At 41.4% G+C, this 20,773-nt stretch overlaps 1 protein-coding gene across 7 annotated transcripts in view; it reads left to right on the plus strand.

The window, feature by feature from the left end:
* LOC131027990 (uncharacterized) overlaps positions 1-20,773 on the plus strand; it is a 200,942-nt gene that overhangs the window by 51,204 nt on the left and 128,965 nt on the right. The gene's annotated exons all lie outside the window — the stretch shown is intronic.

Genomic DNA, 20,773 nt, shown 5'->3' on the forward strand with positions numbered 1-20,773 from the left:
TGTAATAGCGTCGGTCGGAATTCTTCTGAGCCAATATAGACAACTAAATTGTCTAATTGGCCTAATTGGCCTTAGACAATTTAGCTATATCGATTTGGTTATACTCATGCTAAACTGATTTTGTTATCTAAACAATGATTAAAATGTGGTTGGAATAAACCGATTAAGGTGTGTCCCTTGAAACTGAATCGGTTCTAATATGAGACGTGATGGCATAACCAATTCATAATTATAATATAATCATGTCCCATTCAAGAGGTTTTGTTGATTAGAAGCCGACTCATGGAGGAGTTGTGTTGGTTGAATGCACACTAGATCGAGTATATATGAAGATCGTATCCCACTCTCTAGCATTATCGAATGACATACAATCAGGAGAATAGTATCCACATGAGCATAGCTAGCTGTAGTATTAACTTAGAAGATAAGTGCTCAGGGGAGACAATCGAGTATTGTCTATGGTTGGGAGGGAAAATCATTGCCTGTGGTTAATCGAGCACACCTACCATTTAACAAAAACCATGGGAAGATATTGCTTATATTAGAAACTTTTTACAAATTTTATAGGCACCCACCCACAGGAGACACCAATCCCTAGTTTCTGATGATTCATAGGCACCAACCCATTGGAGACAATGATCCCCACAATTGAGCACCAACTCAGTAAGAGAGCAATCTCTTTGAAATGAGGCACCAACCTCCAAAAGAATAAAAAGGTCCTTGATCTTCATCTTGAATCAGATCTGATTGTCCTCCACAACCTGCTCAGAAATTGCTTCTTAAATCTGTTTATAATCTTTCAAGAATCTCTGCTCATAGGTTTGCAATAATTTGCTCCTAAAGTCTACAATAATTCACCTTCAAGGTCTGGTCATATCTGCTCATAAGTCTGCAATACTCTTTTATAAAATCTGCTCATAGGTGCTCCTTAGATTTGCTCTAGGGGTCTGCTCAAAGAGTTCTTTGAAGAGGAATAATATTTGTTGAAATGCCTGAGAAAAGATCTTAAAATGAACTCTTATTTATACCAACCAAAACGCCTCTTCACCAAACAGTCACCTCTTCAAACAGGTTGGCCAAGAGAGGAAGTAAGTATTTTATTTTATTTAAATTTTGCCTCCAAAAATGGGCGCCTATTTCCATGAGGTCGGCCCAATGACAAAATTCAATTTTAATTTAGTTGTAGCCCATAGATTGGAGTGGACCACTCAAGGGGGGTCATCCCTTATAAAAGGATATTTAAAAGAATTTTTAGAACCCATAAATGAGTTGGCTCCAAGAGGGGGGCCGGCCACATTAAAAAGATTTTTTTTACAATTCTTAATCCACATTTTATCTCCTGCTTGCATGAAGACAGCTTGATAATAGTACCATATATTTCATACAAACTGACCATCAAATACAACATGAAATGCACTTTGACATCATGACAATATTCCAACTCATATAGCTAGAAATTAGAACATTGGGGCCAAAGGAGATGGCCTCCTCAGGTTTCAAAATTGGCCTAGTATGACAGTTCGTGTGCAGGTCAAAATAAGAGACCCTTCTAAACTATTACTATTGTCATACAGGCTCTATATATAAGCTTGTCAAGCACAGGTAAACAGGCAAAGCTACTTTAAGTATGAATTATTATAATGCTGGAGGGTTATATTCAATTTCTTGCTGAATCTAAAAGAGTTTCTCAATTTGCTGCCATGTCTATTGGAGTGGTTTTATTGCAGGGTTCAGAATTGTTGCCTAAGTTCCCAAATTGTCTGCCTAATTTTATAGTGCTTTGCCTATAGGTAAAGCTTAAGTTATATAGAATAAAATAATGATGTTATAAAGTCTATTCACACTCTAGCATACTTGGGTAGTGTTGACATGTTTTTTATGACAGCATCAAACACAAAATAAAGTTACCAACGGTCACCTTACTCTCTCTTGATCAAAGTGTGATTGTAGGCTAAGATTGCGGAAAGTTCAAACAATCGACTCCAAGGTTCCTTTTCGCAATGGACTCGACTCAGTGGGTTGATGTGATTGCTGGTAATCCAAGGGGACTTACGTTTGAATTATTCTTTCACCTCTTTGCTGTGGCTGGAACTTCACCATCGGATATAGCAATTTTGCGATGCTTCTACTTCAAACAAACTAAAATGAACTGAAAATAAAGGAGAAATGGTTTAAAAGGATCTAAATCTACTCCTAAGGGCAATGATATCGATGGATAATGTTTTAGTGGACAAATTCCAAATAAACCAAGCTCCGCTTCGCCAAGATTAACTACAACTCCATAAGAACCGGTGCAATCTTCTGAGGATGTTGGAGGATTTTCACATTGAGAAAGTGCATTTGAATACCCAACACGACGCAATCAAAATGACTATTCACAATCGAACTTAGCACAAATTTAGGGGTTCAGACTAACTTTACATTGCAACTTATAATCAACAAGATGCAAAAAGTATGAACCATGGAAATTCATCAAACACCATTACATTCTCCATTCAAAATTCAAATCAAAGCACTGTACTACTTCTACTCTAAGTGAGGAAGGTGAAACCATGCAAGCTTTGAAAAATAACTTAAGTGGATACCATCAAAGAACAATGTTTCACTGTTATTATCTCAAAACTTATCGCATCAATTTCATACAAGTCTCCCTTGCTTTTACAAATGAAGGGGTCACCACCTTATATAGGCCTCAAGCCTTGATTACATGCAAACCCTAGTTACGGTTTTCTCTAAAAGATTTCCCACACATGATGCAAGAAGATGGGAATCAACAATAAATGCCCATTATGCCCATATACAATTTGATTACATTCCTGCCAAAAATGGCATCCATTGTGCATTGAATGCACCATCATCGATCAATCTCGCCCAATGAATCATAAATGCAATAATTATGCCTCCATGCAAAATCGCCCATGATGCCATAAATGCCTCATCATCTCCCGAATGCGACAACTGCACGCAAAAGGAATTTGCGATAATTCCTCAAATGTGACGGCTGCATGTAAAAGATGCTCCATTAATTCATCATGCGTTGACATGGCTACCACTTGGTGAGAAACCCTTGGAGAGAGAAAACTTTATCTGGGAAGAATTTTCCTTTGCCTTGGAGAAGATTTTTCATCAATTTTGCACATTTCCTATTTTTTAGGAAATACTTCTTATTATGGTTCCAGGGTCCAAGATAGAGAAACTTCTGCGAATCCAAATCTATCATCATTTTGAAATTCAGAGGATTTTTGATGTTCGAAAATGGATTTTTCAAAATTTTTTTTCGGGAGAAATTTCTTGTTCAGTGCATCCTTGATTCGTTCCTTGCCTTAGAAATTTTATCTTCAATTCATCCTTGGGTGTGTTGTCTTCCTTGCTTGGAATTCCATCTTGAAGGAAGAAATTTCCAACACTTCCTCAATTTTTTACCTTTCCTGGAATTTTGTCCTGAAGGAGGGAATTTCCAAAACTTAGTCAGTTTTTTCACTTTTCCTAGAATTTTGTCTTGAAAGAATTTCCAACACTCAGTAAATTTTTCACTTTTCTTGGAATTTTGTCTTGAAGGAGGGAATTTCCAACACTGAGTCAATTTTTCACTTTTTCCAAGAATTTTGTCCTGAAGGAAGAAATTTCCAACACTTAGTCAATTTTTCCACTTTTTTGGAATTCCATCTTGAAGGAAAGAATTTCCATCACTTAGTCAATTTTTCTTCTTGTCTTGAGATTCTTCATTCTCTGGCAAATTTCCATTCTTGGGAGAGGAATTTTGAATTCTTCCTTGAGGGGATTTTCCTTCTCTCAATTTCTCCCTTGCCTTGGAAAATTTTCACCTTTTTGACTTGGGCGTGGAATTCATCATGTGGAGGAAATTTGATTTCTCCTCGTTTTTACTTGACTCCCTTTATCCAACGCTCCATGCTTGACTTGGGTGCCATTTGCACTAGGAGTAATTTCAACTTCTTTGGATTTTCCATGGCCTTGCCATTTTGGCGCCCCTTAGCCATCTTGGGCACAAATTTGCTCTGATGAAGGAATTTTCTTTTTTCCATGGAGCCTTGGTTTTGGCAGCCCTCAACCATCTTGGGCGCTATTTCATGCTTGTGAAGGAATTTTCAAATTGAGCATTTTTCCTTGTCTATCTCCATTTGGTGCCCATGACAGACCTTGAAAGCTAGTTCACCTTGAGCAAGGAATTCAACTTTTGCAGGTTCCTGGCCCTCTCCATTTCAATGCTCTTCTCTTGCCTAGGGCGCCAAAACACCTTGGGGAAGGAATTTGACTTGTCTTTCCTTTTCCATGACGCCCCCCTCTTGGGCACTCCACACTCTCCTTGGGCGCTAAATTGGCTTGGTGGAGGAAATTTGGAATTTGCTAACTTTTCATGATGCCTTGAATTTGATGCTCTTCTCATAACTAGGGTGCTATTTTGCTAGTGTCAAGGAATTTTGGATTTGGTGAGGTTTCCATGGCATCTTGATTGTGGTGCCCAACCTTTGACTTGAGCACCATTTCACCTTGATGAAGGAATTTGACTCGTTTTTCTCCAGACTTGGTCACTTTTGAATGTTTTCCATGATCAGGATGCCATTTTGGGAATTGAAGTGATTTTCGCCAGACTTCCGTTTTCCACTTCTGGAATGAATGTTCACACTTAGCCATTTTTGATCAAATTAGCCTTCTTTTTGACTTCCGGATTTAGAAATGATCATGAACGCTTAGTCTTCAGTGTTTGCTTGCGAAGAACCTGCCACAAATAGACTTTACCCAAAATAGTAAGTGTTTCAAAATGTTAGGATTAGGGCAAAACATGCCATAAAAGCACTTACTAAAAATGGAAACTGCTAAAAATAGTAAGTTTGATTTTTTGGCAAAATTAGACCAATTCGGGAGGCAATGAAAACCCTAAAAAGTAGGAACTTTCTAAAAATAGAAAGTTGCTCATTCCCTCAAATTTGACGGGTAGGTTCCTCAAAGGGTCTTGATTCCAATGCAACATTCAGTTTTTCCAAAACCGTAAAGGAAAGGCCTCAAATCCAAGTCTGAAGGACAAAACCCTAAAACAGACAAATTAAGCCCCAGACTTAGCCAAATTTGCTCAAACAAGCTGCAGACTTGATCAAACTGACCCCCAAACACTTGGAAAATGAGGAGACTGACAAGAGTGCTGCGAAGAGACCCAACAAACAAAAGCCAAAAGACCGAGAGGGCCTAAAAATTAGGGGGTCCCCATTTGCAATGGGGCGATGTGTGAAAATGTCACAAGAGGTAGTTAGGTGTAAGTTATTAAATAAAGTTGTTGTAATAGTTGTAGTTGTTGCAACTCTTAATGAGTCTGTTCCACTGCCTTTTAATATGGTATTTGTGCCTGCCTTTAATATTGTAGTTGCACCATTAAATGTGGTAGATTGAATAGTGCTATTTTTTTTAAAGTCATTTAGCTACAACAAACACGTCTGAAAACAAAAAAAAGGATCATGGTGAGAAATCAGCAAAATTGTGGGCAAGCACACACAGTCAAAATTCTGTCATGAGCACAAATATTGTCATTTTTTGTTTGCAGAAAATCCTTCAGGATTGAGTGTTGTAGGGTCGTGGTCAGTTTTCAGAGGTTTTCCATCACAATTACATGTTGGAAGCTCATGATTTTCAGTAAATTGTAATATGTAGGGCATGCAGGTTTCATGTTATGCAGAACTTGCGGTTTTCCGAAAATTACAGCCATTTTGGGGCATAAAATTCATCATTTCTGCTTTTTCCCTGCTGCATCTAGGGCACATCAAAATTTATTTCTAGGGTTTTTAAATTTTAGATCAAGGGAGGTTCTCAAATTTGATGGAGAAGGATTTGAAATTTTTTGGGTTTTTTAGATTTATAATGGTTTGCAAAATTTCTGAGATCAATTTTTTTTGGTCAAGTCTGAAGGGGTTGTTAGGGTTTCAGGAAAAGCTTATAGTCTAGGATTGTTAGGGTTTCAGAAAACCTTATATTCTAGGGTGCTAGGTAAATGGCCAATAAACAAATTTTCGGTCAAGTCTGAAGGTGTTGTTAGGGTTTCAGGAAAAGCTTATAGTCTAGGATTGTTAGGGTTTCAGAAAACCTTATATTCTAGGGTGCTAGGTAAATGACCAATAAACAAATTTTCGTATTAGATACTTATGATTGTTGAGTACTTGATGTTTGATAGAATTATGAGGAATTGAAACTAGACCTGCAACCGACCCAAATGATTATGACAAGTTTCACTGGGAAGCGCTATCATTGCTCAAGTTGTCTTTATTAGATGATTTAATCCTTGAAGTCTGGAATGCCAAATCTGCATTTACATTATGAGAAAGTTTGAAAAATAAGTATCAAGACTTCGAGAAAAGCTAGGTCCTATGTCTAAAGAATGTGTTGTTTTCCACAAAATTGCATGAGGGGGGAATCTCTATTAAAGCAACTTCAAAAACTCAAATATTTTAGCGATCAACTTGCTGCAGTCAACAAATGAGTGGATGAGGAAGATATGTTTTGCTTTGATCAACAATAGTTTGCCGCCTTCCTATGAGACCTTTGTGGAGTCATCAAACCCATTAGTGGAAAGCTAGACTTTGATAAATGACAAGGTCATTTCATAGTTGTTATAGAAGGAATGACAACAAGAGAAGATGAAAGGAGTTTCTTATGGAAATTCAAAAAGTGCACTTGTTGCATGGTCTCAAGGTACAAACTACAGTTTTCATTATTTATCTTCATAGGCGCAAAGAAAAGTATAGTGATTATGTTGTCAAGATTTTTTAATGTGAAGAATGATTGGAGGAAATTACACTATGATCTATGCAGCAAGAAGCAACAAATGAAGCTAATGTGGTAGATGCTTTTGAGGAAGACCATGATGGGGGTTTGCATTTATGGCTCTTTCAAATAGTGCTAGTACTACTTGTTGGTTCTTTGATTCAGGCACATCTAGGAATTTCACCTATACAAAGGGTTGGTATGTCAAGTTTACTGCTGATGATGGTCATAGGGATTTCGTTTCACTTGGTGATGGCAAGTTATATACAAGTAAAGGGATAGATAATGTAAGAATTGCACTTAACAATGGTATCGAGCTTTTGGTACAAAATATTAGGTATGTACCATGATCGAACAAAAATTTACTCTCTATAAGCTAGATTACATGAAATCCTAACATTCTAGTTTACTTTTGTGGGAGAGTGCATTATTTTTAGTGTTAAACAAGATAAAGTAATTTCTTGATGCATAGGCTAGGCTATGTGTACAAAGGCTTGTACAAAACTAATCTTGTTTTACATTCTGCACTAGAGGAATTGTGGTCCAATCATAAAACCAAGGAGGTCAAGTTAGAAGCTAGTAGTGTACCATCTTTGCCAGATGTACCTTCCAATCCATGGGGTTTTCCAGTGTGTCAACTATGGGTGATTCTACTCCACTTGTGGCATTAGCACTATAGAATTGAAGATGTCTCCACTTTGGTTGAGGTTCATCCCATAGAGTTTTCTCTAGTCAACTTTGTCTCTACAAGATTCATTTGTTATGCCTTGGAGGTCTCGGTGTTACTTTGAAGAAAAGCCCAATGATGACTTAACCAAACCAAAAGCATCACCTCGAAAGATAGGCAACGAAATTGACAACTCTACAACATTGCATGTTCAATATGTTCTTTCTTTGCACCTTTATCTTGTACTTGCTGTCACGAAGCTTGCTTGTGTAGATACTGCTCTTTTCTACACATCTCAATGAGCATGTTGTAATTTATTGACTGAACCTCCAGATCTTTCTAGTATAGTCATTAAGGGCATATTAAAATATAATAATTATGTAATTTAGTGTATTCACACTTTGTGTACTTCGGTAATTAGGTGTAGGTTATCAAATAAAGTTGTAATAGTTGGTTTTTGTAACTCTTAATGAGCTTCTTGTATTTCAACTGGTAGGTAGGTAGGTAATGCTCATTTCATCAAAGCTAGCTCATATAACATTATATTCATTTTAATATGATAGTTGTACCATTAAATGGGATATATGTAATGTTTGCTTTTTCAAATTCTATATAATGCTATGCCCAATCTTTGTGTAGCAAGTCATTCAAGTCCTTCTAGCCAACCTTTCTCATCTCTTTTCTTTGATCGAGTTTAGGTATGATAGTATGACAAAATTGTTTGAGTTTGGATATTGCTTTGAAAATGTTTTTACAAAAAAGTATACAAAATAATGTGTTAATTTCAGAATACCACATGACAAGCAAAACAACCATAAAAATACTACTTGGATGCCAATTTGTGAAACTTGGCTGTCATTATAGGTATTTCATATTCGTTGTTCAATATTAAAATGATAAAATCAACAATCATTGTCATATGGCTCATTAGCATCATCATCGTCGTCGTCACCATCATTGTCACTGTTGTGATGTGTTCACACATCGTCCCATTGCAAATGGGGACCCCCACTTTTTGCTTTTTAGGGTAGTTGTTTTGCTTAGTTTGTTTAACTTGGCAATAGTTTCCTAGCCGTTAACCTTTACTTGTGGGAGAGAGTATGTTTTGGTCAGTCTAGGAATGGGAGTGAAGGTGATGTTGCAAATCTGTCAAAAGTTGTTGTCAATGTTGTCAATATTGTTGAATTGTTGTCAAGGTGTAAAAGTGTAAAAATTGTCAAGAGTGCGAAAGTGTAGGGTGAAGTTCAGATTTGGAAACGTTACTTGTGATTCTGTTAGGAGTTGCGAGTGTTACATGCAACCTTGATATCAATTGTTTGAAATCATGAAGGCAAGTTGTTGCAATGTTGTCACAAAATGTTAAACTTTTGCAATGTTTTGATCAAATTGTTGATGATGGTCGAATCTGCACTCAGAATTGTTGAACACGTATCCAACTCCACCACTGCTTTTCCTCTTCAAAATTCGCACGAAGGCAGAAAATTGTAAACCTTCCCTCAACTCTGCCAATAAAGTTGTGAAAATCGTCGAACTTCTATCAAAGTCCGCCAAGGTGAGATATTCAAATGTTGTTGGGGGTTGAAACTGCGCCATTGAACTTTGATGAGAAATTGCACTAAGTTATGAGAGATGCCGGACTTCCTTCTAAATCTGCCATTGAACTTGGAGCAATTTGGGAGAGCACTCTAACTCCGCCATCAACCTTTTCAACAACGCGGGCGTTTGCTCAAAGTCTGCCACAATTTAAAATTGCAAAATGTTGAGGAATTGAAGTTTGGCATTAAGCATTTAGGGTTTGCCAAGATAAAATGTTGCATAGCCTCCTCGATCCGCCAATGTGGGAGATCATCTTAAGTTTTCTGTCCACCTTGATCCAATGCGGGACTTTACCCCAAGTCTGCCATTGAGTTTTGATGAAAATTTTGCACTAAGGTTAATGCCGGACTTCTTCTAAACTCCGCCATTGCAGATCAAAAATATTAAACAGCACCTCAAGTCCGATATTCATTGAAGGATTCAATGGAAAGATGTTATTACAGATCAAAAAAATGTTAAACTTCTGTTAGTATAGGTAAAATTTTGCAAGTCATAATAATGTCAGACTTACCTTATGTCTGCCATTGTCAAGATATAATGCTGGATTTCCTTCTAAGTCTGCCACAAAAGATTGCAAAACTTATCTAAAGTCCGCCAATTGAGGTTTCAAAATGCAGGACTTGCTTCTAAGCCCGACATTGAGGTTACAAAATTGCAAAACATGTCCTAAAGTCGGCCATTCATATCTACAAAATGTTGAACACCTTCCTAAATCTGTCACTGCATTGCAAGGCAGAGCAGATTAATGTTTAATGCGATGTGAGGTGTGATGGAGAAAGTGCAGTGCTAGACCTCATACAAATATTCTTCAATAAGGCAAAATTCACTAATTTCTGTTGGCTGACCTTGTTAATGCATTATAGCTCCTGCAAGATAAGTAAAACCATACTTATATATGCCATTATTTATACTGTTTAATCATGCTGACAATACTTATCTTGTTGTTGATAATAATCCATATATCGAACTTAATAATATTGCAACGTGTATCGGACTTAACTAAATGCTGTTGTTAATAGAGCGCCGATTCAAATATACAATGCGCCTTTGGTTATCGGGTGCATTAAGGCACCGATCCTAGTCATGATTTGCAATATGATTATCGGGGTTTATATGAACCGATTCATTATAGTATTTGTTAAGAGATAAAACAAACATATATTGAAAAGGCACCGATCAATGGGTGCATTGATCGGTCATGCCTAAAAGGCATGACTGGTCAATACACCTATTGACCGGTTGCCTAAATGATATATATACCAACTGAATTCATTTGGAGAAGTCATAGAAAATATTAAATGATCTCTCTCCCACAGTCTGCACATAAATAAATCAGAATTGTTAGACACAAAATAATAAATTGCAATCACATAGCATTACTAGTTTTAAACTTGTTCTTCAATAGAAATTGAATATACTTTACATGGTATTAGAGCCACGGTAATCGAACCTAAGGCTATTCAATTTTGATAAATTCAAGAACAAAGTTATAAACTACATCACATTTCTAAAATGGCCAACGCTATCAGATTCGAAGATAGACTCGGAGGTAGCGAAGATTTTTCAGCTTGGAAGTTTAGAATCAAAATGATTTTGAGAGAAAACAAAGTTGATTCATATGTTCAAACTGAAAATGCACAACCAGAAGATGAACCTGACAAATCAACATGGATTGAGGGAAATGAAAAAGCTATTAAAATAATAGTGGATGGGGTAAGAAATAACATAATGCCCATCATTAAAATGTATGAGACGGCTTATAAAATGTTCAAAGCACTCGAAAGAACATTTGAGATATCAAATGCAAGTCGTACTCTGGTTTTGAAACGAGAGATCAATCATATCAGTATGAACAAAGGGGAAACAATTAACTCCTACTTTATGTGGATATCAAGCCTAAGAGATGACTTAGCTTCCCTTGCATACGAGATCCAAAGCAAAGAGTTAACACTCATTGCTCTAGATGGGTTGCCTAGTGGATGGAACACATTCGTCCAAGGCATCGGTGCTAGGTCTAAATATCCCAAGTTTGAAAGATTAAGAGATGATTGTCTACAAGAAGAATCAAGATTGAACAAGGTAGGAATAAAACTGAAGAATATAGACGAAGACTTGCAAGTCCTAAATACAAACACTAATAAAAAGTTCAAGAAGAAGCAATTTAGGAAGAGAAAAGCTCATCAAGGCAAGAACACTACAAAGAAAGACCTATCACATGTTCAATGTTATAGGTGTGACAAATTCGGACACTGTTGCAAAATGCCCAGAGAAAGGAAAGCAAGGCACATTTGCCATAGTGAGGAAATCCAAAAGAGAAAATGATTCTGAGAACTATGTCCTGTACTCAGCACTTACAAGCCATGCTTCAAACAAATCTAACTCATGGGTGATCGACAGTGGCTCATCCAGACACATCACCGGTTTTAGAGAAGTACTAGACTCCATGATGGAGGAGGATGATGAGGAAGTAACCATCGGAGATGATTCATCACATCCAGTCAGAGGAATTGGAACCTGCACCATCAAACTAAAGACAGGCATGTCATTACAACTTGAAGGGGTACTATATGTTCCTGGCATCAGAAGAAATCTAATCTCCATATCAACACTAGAAGATCAAGGATACAGAGTGACCTTCATGGAAAACAAAGTGTTGGCTTGGCCAAAGAAATCTTCCATCAAGAACGCTAAGGTCATTGGTCAAAGGCAAGGCTATTTGTATGAGCTATGCATAGAGTCCAATCTAGCCTTGATCCATGAAGCCACTAATGCAAATGAAGTGTGGCACAGGAGATTAGGCCATCTGAATTATAGAGCTTTGTCAACTATGGGAAACCTTGTCACAGGTCTACCTAAGTTGAAGCAATATCATTCAGAGGCATGCAAAGGATGTGCCCTAGGTAAGAATACCAAAAGTACATTTCAGAATAGTACTAGGAAAACTAGCAAAGTTTTGGAATTAGTTCATTCTGATGTATGTGGACCTATGTCCGTACCCTCTCTAGGGGGATTCTTGTACTATGTAATTTTTGTTGATGACTACTCTAGGAAGACTTGGATCTACTTTCTGAAATGTAAAGAATCAGAAGAGATCCTAAGTAGATTTAAAGAGTTTAAAACTTTAACAGAAAACCTCTCAGAAAACAAAATTAAAACCCTAAGAACTAACAATAGGGGGGAATACACATCAGAACTATTTAAAGATTTTTTTAAAAATTCTGGGATTAAGAGGGAGTTAACAATACCTTATAACCCTCAACAAAATGGAGTAGCTGAAAGAGAAAATAGGACCATAGTAGAAGCTGCCAAAGCTATGATACTAGATCAAAATCTAAACTTGAACCTTTGGGCAGAAGCAACTAGCACTGCTGTGTACATACAAAACAGATGTCCTCATTTACACCTTGAAGATAAAACTCCGAAGGAAGTCTTTACCAAAACAAAGCCAGATATCAGCCACCTTAGGATATTTGGGTGTCCTGTCTATATACATGTACCTAAAGAGAAAAGACTAAAACTAGAGCCCTCTGGAAAAAGGGGTATACTTGTAGGATATAGTGAAACTTCTAAAGCTTACAAAATCTATGTACAAGGGCAGAAAAATATTGAACTCAAGGGATGTAATCTTCGAAGAAGATTTAGCCTTCAAAAGGGCCCAAAATACAATAGAACTTGAAATCTATAATCCTACTCCTAACCTAGTAGAAGATCCTACTTCTGAGCTTCAGAGGGAGTATCTTGAGGAAACTGTAGGGGAAAGACAAAACCCTCCTATAGAAAAACTCAAGAAAAGACCACTATGGGCCACCAAAACTGTAGCAGAAGCTCAGAAGTTCGCTGCTCCATCAGGAACCTTCAGGGAAAGCAAGAGGCCTAAAAGGTTCACCAACTATGTTGCCCTTATGAATGATCTCTCTAAAGCTGAACCAAACAATGTATTAGATGCACTCAAACATCAAGTATGGAAAGATGCCATGTCTGAAGAATATCAGTCCATTATGAAGAATGATGTATGGGAGATTGTTCCTAGACCAACCAAGAAATCTGTTGTGTCTTCTAAATGGTTGTTTAAAATCAAGCATGTTGCAGATGGCAGTATTGAAAAGCACAAGGCCAGATTTGTAGCTAGAGGGTTTTCACAGAAGGAAGGAATAGATTATGAAGAGACATTTGCACCTGTTGCCAGGTATACATCAGTAAGAACTGTACTAGCCATTGTAGCAGCAAAGGGGTGGAAGGTACATCAGATGGATGTAAAGAGAACATTTCTAAATGGCGAGATCTCAGAAGAAGTCTACTTAGAGCAACCTGAAGGGTTTGAAATTCATGATACAGAGTCTCATGTGTGTAGACTCAAGAAAGCTGTCTATGGGCTCAAACAGGCTCCCAGGGCCTGGTATGAAAGAATTGACACCTATCTCTCAAAGCTAGGTTTCTCTAAGAATGATGCAGATCCTAATCTATACCTCAAAAGAAATAAAGGTGATATGCTAATATTGATTCTATATGTTGATGACTTATTAATCACAGGAAATGATCACCTAATAGATCAATGCAAGAAAGATCTATCCACAAAATTTGATATGAAGAACTTGGGGCTTCTTCATTACTTCCTAGAATTGGAAGTATGGCAGAATCCTGATAATATTATACTGAATCAAGGGAAGTACACCTTGGACATATTGACGAGATTCGGAATGCTAAACTGTAGGCCCATGACCTCTCCTATGGAAACCAACTTCCATAAACTTATAGAAGCAGCAGCAGAGTCAAAACCCACTGACCCTACTCAATATAGGCAGATGATTGGGTCCCTGATGTATCTGGTAAATACAAGGCCAGATATCTGTTATGCTGTTAATGCTCTAAGTCAGTTCATGTGTGAACCTAAGGAGATACACCTGGTTGCAGTAAAACATGTAATGAGATACTTACAAGGTACTCTAAAGCTTGGTCTTAAATATGAGAAAATTGACATAGACTTACATGGGTTTACAAATAAAGATTGGGCTGGTAGTGTGATTGACAGAAAGAGCACTTCAGGGTGCTGCTTCAGTTTAGGTTCAACCATGATATCTTGGATCAGCAGAAAACAATCTTCAGTAGCTCAGAGTTACACTGAGGCTGAATATATTGCAGCTTCCATGGCTGCCCGAGAGGCAGTATGGCTTAGGAAGTTGCTTGTGGGATTGTTTGGAGAACCTATGAAACCTACAGTTATTCAGTGTGATAATCAAAGTTGCATAAAACTCTCTGAAAATCTGGTATTTCATGACAGGTCCGAACATATTGAGATTCCATACCATTATGTGCGAGATATGGTTGACAGGAATGTGATTAAATTAGAATGTGTGTACAGGAGATCAGACTGCAGATATTTTGACCAAACCTCTTTCCAGAGTGAAGGTTGATCACTTCAGAAAGGGCTTAGGTATGATAGAAAGGTAATCTGGTTTGTAAATCTATACTTACATACATTTAAGATGTTTAATGTGTAAACTTCTTTGTCATGTTTGGACAATCTTTGGTTTTCTTTGCCACCTGTGTTCATATCTAAGAGGTGACGATCTCTCAGATACTGAACACTTGTATGTAGGCATCATAAGGTGATGATCTTATGGTAGTCAAACCAGCGATCATGTTGGATCTCTGGTAAGTCATGGATGTGCTATGACTGCGTTGTGATAAAACATTTATAAAATGTTATTGCACTTATCACAACCTAGATATGATGAGAATCTCAACACTTCTCATATGGTTATCCTTGTATTGCATGTTTAGGCAATACTGATATCACGTGCTTAGGTGATATCTCAACCAGTGATCATGTTGGATCTCTGGTAAGTCATGGATGTGTCATGACTGTGTTGTGAGAAACATTTATAAAATGTTATTGCACTTATCACAACTTGGATATGATGAGAACTTAACACTTCTCATATGGATTATCCTTAAAAGTATTGCATGTTTGGGCAATACAGATATCACATGTTTAGGTGATATCTTGATAAATATTTGTATCACATGCTTAGGTGATACTTTATAAACATGCTCAGGTGATGTTCTTTTATTTTTCATATCATATGTTTTGATGATATTTCACATGATATAGATTTTGATGACTGACATTGTCTTTGTTATGAAAGAGAAATTGTTTGCCCTCTCGGGTGAATAACTTAAGACATAAAGAACATAACGCAGAATAATGCCGTAAATATCAGACAAAGTATATCAGATGTTCTATTCATAATTAAGTGTATGTTACAAGTTACATTCCGAAGTATAAAAGGGTACCGAGGGGGTGCGAGCGCCAATCGTCGCACCGCAACTTCCACCCCTCGGTTGCCAACTAACCAAAACAATTACACATAATTAACTAATGTTATTCCCGTGTACAATAATGCCGCCAACATCATCCTCCCCAAAAAGAAAAGTCGTCTCCAGGCGACTTACAAAAATGGAGATAATGCAACCTATACAATATATCTAAAAGACTAGGGAGGGGGCTGAGAAAGCGTCCCTGAAGCCGAAGTGTGAGATGTCGGTGTCTGGGTCGCCAAGCGGGCACGGAGCTCATACACCTGCTGAGTACATGCAGCCACATCCCGTTCCGCCACTAGTACCTTCTCTAAAGCTGTCTTCACCATGTGTGCGGCTTCCAGCAACTCCTCTTTTTTATCCACTGCCTCCGTCGCGCAGACCAACCGAGTCTGCTCGGCTGCCAGACGAGTCTCTACCCTGGCCTTCGCTGCCCGAGTCTCAGCCGTCTCTATGCGGGCTATCTCTAGCTGTGCCAACAACTGCGCCCTTTCGGCTGCCCATGAGGCCTGCTGACTGGCCACCTCTCTCTCCAACGCTACTCGGGCAGCCTCCTTGACTGCAGACTCCTGCTGTGTACGCCTCAATGTATAATAGGCATCCCGGTAGACTTGCTCGATCTCGCGGACAACTGCCGTCACCCGACTCTCCACAACAGGCTGACGCAGCCTCCAAGCCTGGAGCATCTCCTCTGTCTCCGCAGTCGGCCACCCCTGAGACTCAAAGCAGGTAGCAAAGGTTGTCGGGCAGCCCACCCGCATAAACTGTAGGACCTGCTCTAGCTCCACCACCACCTGCTGCAATGCTTGCGTCTGGGCGGCGGCCACCACCCGCCTACCCCTCGTTACCATATCAGCCATGTCAGCGAGATAGGTCTCAACATCCTCCCCCGTCTATGCCGAAGACTGGGAAATCCCTGGTAGAATGGTCACTGCTGTATCCTGCTGTGAAGGTACCGCCTCCGCCACCGAAGGTGCACCATCTCCTGGTCCCTGCCCAGCAGAGGCGACCTCCCCTGCCTCGTTCCCAACTGTGAGTCCATGTGCCTCCCTTGACGAGTCATCCAAGTCGACTACCTCCGCTCTAGTCTCTCGACACGGTGAGAATACAACAGCTCCCTCCGATTGTGCCAGTGTCATCTGAAACCGCTGTGTGAGCCAGCTCTGCATAGCCTCGAGGTCAGCCCGCATCTCCGTGACTGGGGGATGGTTCGCTGTCGTCGGCTCCTCCAACAACGAAGCAGAAACAATCACCACAGCGTCACTACCCACGACGTCCAACCGCATGTGAGGCTCGGTATCCTCCACCTCCGTTGGCCCCTGCTCCTCAACGCCCACTACCTGATGCGGTGACTCCTCCGTCCCTGACTCTGCCATGTCCTCGGTAAGTACCGCTGTGGTTGGGCCCGACGGTGCTCCCGGGTGCTCGTGCTGGAGGGGACCAAGTGTAACAGGCGTATGGCTATGCCCAAAGGCCGGAATACAAGTGTCGCCTACTCCAGATGCTGGCACAGTCGTGCCCATCGGTAACAGAGGTGGGGCAAACCGGACTCGTACAGGCTCCTCCATTGCCTGACTGCTATCGTCCTCCTCATCTTCCGCCTCCGAATCCTCCGTGCTGCTGGAATCCCTCCCGCTGTCAGGCTCCCCTGAGGCCGAGGCCCTATCCATCGCCCGTTTCCGCTTCGCGGAAGAGTGCCCAATGTCCAAGTGCCTCCAATACATTATTGGAGGCTCCCCCGCTGTCAACGGTCCCTGCGGCCATACCTCCAACTCGTCCTCCGGCACTACTTCCCGCGTGGCCTCCAGGAATAACCCTATAGCGTAATGAGGCATATAGAATGTGTGATGTTGGAGCGTCAAAAACTCATACATACGCTCTGCCAGTAACGCTGCCCAATCATATATGATGCCATTCATCAGCCCATTCATCAGCATAATCTGAGGGAGGGTGATGTCCGACGCCCTACCCGACCCTGTCAATCTGCTCTTGATGACATCCATAATGCATCTCCAGTGGCCCTCCGCAACAAAAGTCTTACGGATTCCACGACTCTTCGTGGCTCTAGCCACGCTGTCCAAGTCCGCTGTCGTCAAATTCCGGGAGACTAATTTAATCCACTGCTCCTTCTCCTCTTGCGTCATCTTTTTGGCCTTCAAGTCTATTTTCTTGCCCTGGCTGCCCGGAATGCCGAATACCCTCGTGAAATCCCCTGCTTTGAAGGATATAGTGATATCCCTCCGGAGGTATTCAAACGTGCTGGTGCATGTATGCCTGTCGAAGGTGTCCACCATTAAGCGTAGGGCACCCTTGTACTCCCGGATAGGGAACACGGGCATCCGAATAGCCCACTCTACTTGTGCCTTCCGGAGGTTTTGCTTTACCAGGTCATTATCGGGGGTGTCCTGCCACCATTTTTGGCATTCCAATCCATTCAGGCCTTCGAAAGTAACATTCTGTGGCGTCACTGTGTTTTTCGCACTTGCGGCAGCATGTGGTGCTTTTTGTTTTTGTTTTTGTCGGGTGCTGGCATCCATGGTGCCGCCTGCAACACGTACTCTCGAAGCTAAAATCCTGATATTGCTACCCCTATCCCTCTAGCTGCTACTGGAAGAAGCGTGCAGCTGTTTCTTCCAACTCCTTTTCCCTACTAAATCCATTGATCTCCCTGTAACTGATTTGTTTAGAAAAAATCTACCCTTCGTAACGGCCCCCTCTTTTTTTTTTTTGGTTGCTTCTTCTTTTTCTCCCCTGTGCGTGGCCTGTGTGGTGTCTTTGGCGTGGCTGCGTGGGGTTGTGCGGGCTTGGTCTGGCTGTGCGCTGCTTGGTGGTCGACCCGTGCGGTGCTTGGTGGTGCGGCTGCTGCGCGTGTTGATTGGGCCGTGCGCTGCATGGTCGGGCCCTGCGGTGTGCGACGCCTCTCCCTTCACCCTTCGCTTCGCGTGGTGTGCCTTCGGCGGTGTGCGGGGTTTGGTGTCTTCTTCCTTTCCTCGGCGGTGTGCGGGGTGTTTTGTTCTTCGTCGGCGGTGTTTTAATCTTCCGCGGTTGCTTGGTGACCACCTTTGGTGGCCCCACCGTCGGTGTGATCACCGCACGGTGGTTCCACTGCACGATAGTTCCACCGTTGGTGGTTCCACCGCATGGTGGTTCCACCGCACGATGGTTCCACCGTCGGTGGTCCCAGCGCACGATGGTTTCACCGCACGATGGTTCCATCGTCGGTGGTTCCACCGCACGGTGGTTCCATCGTACGGTGATGCCACCTTCGGTGGTCCCACCGTACGGTGGCCACTTTTTCTTTTTTTATTTTTTTATTTTTTTTTATTTTATTCAAATTTTCTTTTATATTTTTTTTTTCAAATTTTCTCTTATTTTTCCTCCCTTTTTTCAAATTTTTAGTGGGTTGACTGACTGGGGGGTCCCGGTTCCCTCCGTTCGTGATAAATCTTTAATTTCGACCTGTTGACTGCGTCTGGTATCTCCTTCCCGTCCAGCGTCCACAACTTTATCGCCCCGTTCGTATTGACCTCATGTATCCGGAAGGGCCCTAACCAGCGGACTTTGAATTTCCCAGGTTTAATTTCGTTCTTCCCGTTGAATTTTAACACCAGCTGTCCGAGAGTAAAATTCATTCACCGGAGATGCTTGTCGTGCCACATCTTCCGTCTTTGCTGGGCTGTTTCTGTCGCCCACTGAGCCATCATCCTTCGTTCGTCCAATTTGTTCAACGCGTATAGCCTCTCCCTTAGGCTTTCCATGTCGCCAAGGCGATTATCGATGGCAATCCGTATACTCGGCACCATGAATTCAACTGGCACCACGGCTTCTTGTCCATACATTAGCTGGAAGGGAGTCTGTCCAGTAGTTACCTTGTAAGTTGTTTGGTATGCCCAAAGTACTGACGGTAGGCGCTCCTCCCAGTCATCCCTCTCCACTCCGCAAGACTTATATATCACCGACATTATTATTTTATTTGTGGCCTCCGCCTGGCCATTGGCACGTGTGTAGTACGGACTTGAGAGTGAGTGAAAAATCTTGAAGTCTGATGTCAACCGCCGTATGACATGGTTTACGAAGTGGCCTCCCCGGTCACTGGTCAACTGAATAGGTATACCATATCACGTAATGATTTGTTCATAAATAAATTTCGCTGTGCTTACTGCCGAATTATCCTGTAGAGCCCTTGCCTCCACCCACTTGGTCAAGTATTCTGTCGCAACTAGAATGTACCGGCACGGTCGTGTGCGGTTGGCCTTAAGAGGACCCACAAAGTCGAGTCCCCATTGCTCAAAGAGTTCTTGTGCATGCGACGGGTTGAGGGGCATGAAGTCCCACTTCAGAGGTTTGCCCACCCGTTGGCAAGTGTCGCACCTCCCGACCCACTCCTTGGCGTCGTGATGTACCGTTGGCCACCATAGTCCTGCGAGAAGCACCTTTCGGGCTGTGGTGTCTGGACCCATGTGTCCACCTGCGGGCCCTTCGTGTGCCTCCCTTAGTATACTCGAGACTTCTTCTTCCATGACACAACGCCTTAATATCTGGTCCGGCCCCATTTTGTAGAGTAACCCGTTAATGAGCGAAAAAGTCCTGCTCCTTAATGCGAGCTTTCTTCGTTCCCCTGGAGGCATACCCTCTGGAAATCGGGACGTCGATAGGTACTCTCCAATCTTTCTGTACCATGACGGGAGTACGGCTATTTGGAACAAGTGTGCATCTGGAAAATCGTCATTTACTCCCTCTGGAGGTTCCCCCGACTTAATCCGGGACAGCTGGTTGGCGATGACATGGCTTTGCCCTGGTCTTACCACAATTAAAAATGTGAACTCCTGTAGTAGCAATAGCCAACGACTTATCCTCCCCTGGATAATGGGCTTGTTTACTAAATACATGAGTGCCTGGTGGTCTACGTAAAATGTGAATGGTGTGGCCAGGAGGTAATGACGGAATTTCTGTACGGCATAGACCATACCAAGTGCTTCACGTTCTGTGGTACTGTAGTTCTTTTCCGCCTTCGGGAGCAACCTGCTGGCAAAATAAACGGGGTGGTCCAGCCCGTGTCCTCCTACTTGGGCTAATGTAGCCCCGATGGCATAGTTTGAGGCATCCACGTGAACGTGGAATTCCTTATCCCAGTTCGGGTATGCCAGTATGGGCGCTCCCATCAACCTTGTCTTCAGCTCTTCGAAGGCCTTGCTCTGTGGCTCTGCCCAAATGTATGGTTCCCCTTTCCTTGTCAACTTATCCAATGGGTGGGACACCTCAGCGAAGTTCTTGATGAACCTCCTGTAGTACCCCACATGACCAAGGAAGGACTTTACCCTCGTGACGTCCGTAGGAGGTTCCATTTCTACTAATACCCGAATCTTGTCTGGGTCCGTTTTCAATCCTTCTTTACACACAATGTGTCCCAACAATCTTCCCTGT

This window comes from Cryptomeria japonica, chromosome 5 (assembly GCF_030272615.1).
Source record: "Cryptomeria japonica chromosome 5, Sugi_1.0, whole genome shotgun sequence".
NCBI lineage: Eukaryota > Viridiplantae > Streptophyta > Pinopsida > Cupressales > Cupressaceae > Cryptomeria > Cryptomeria japonica.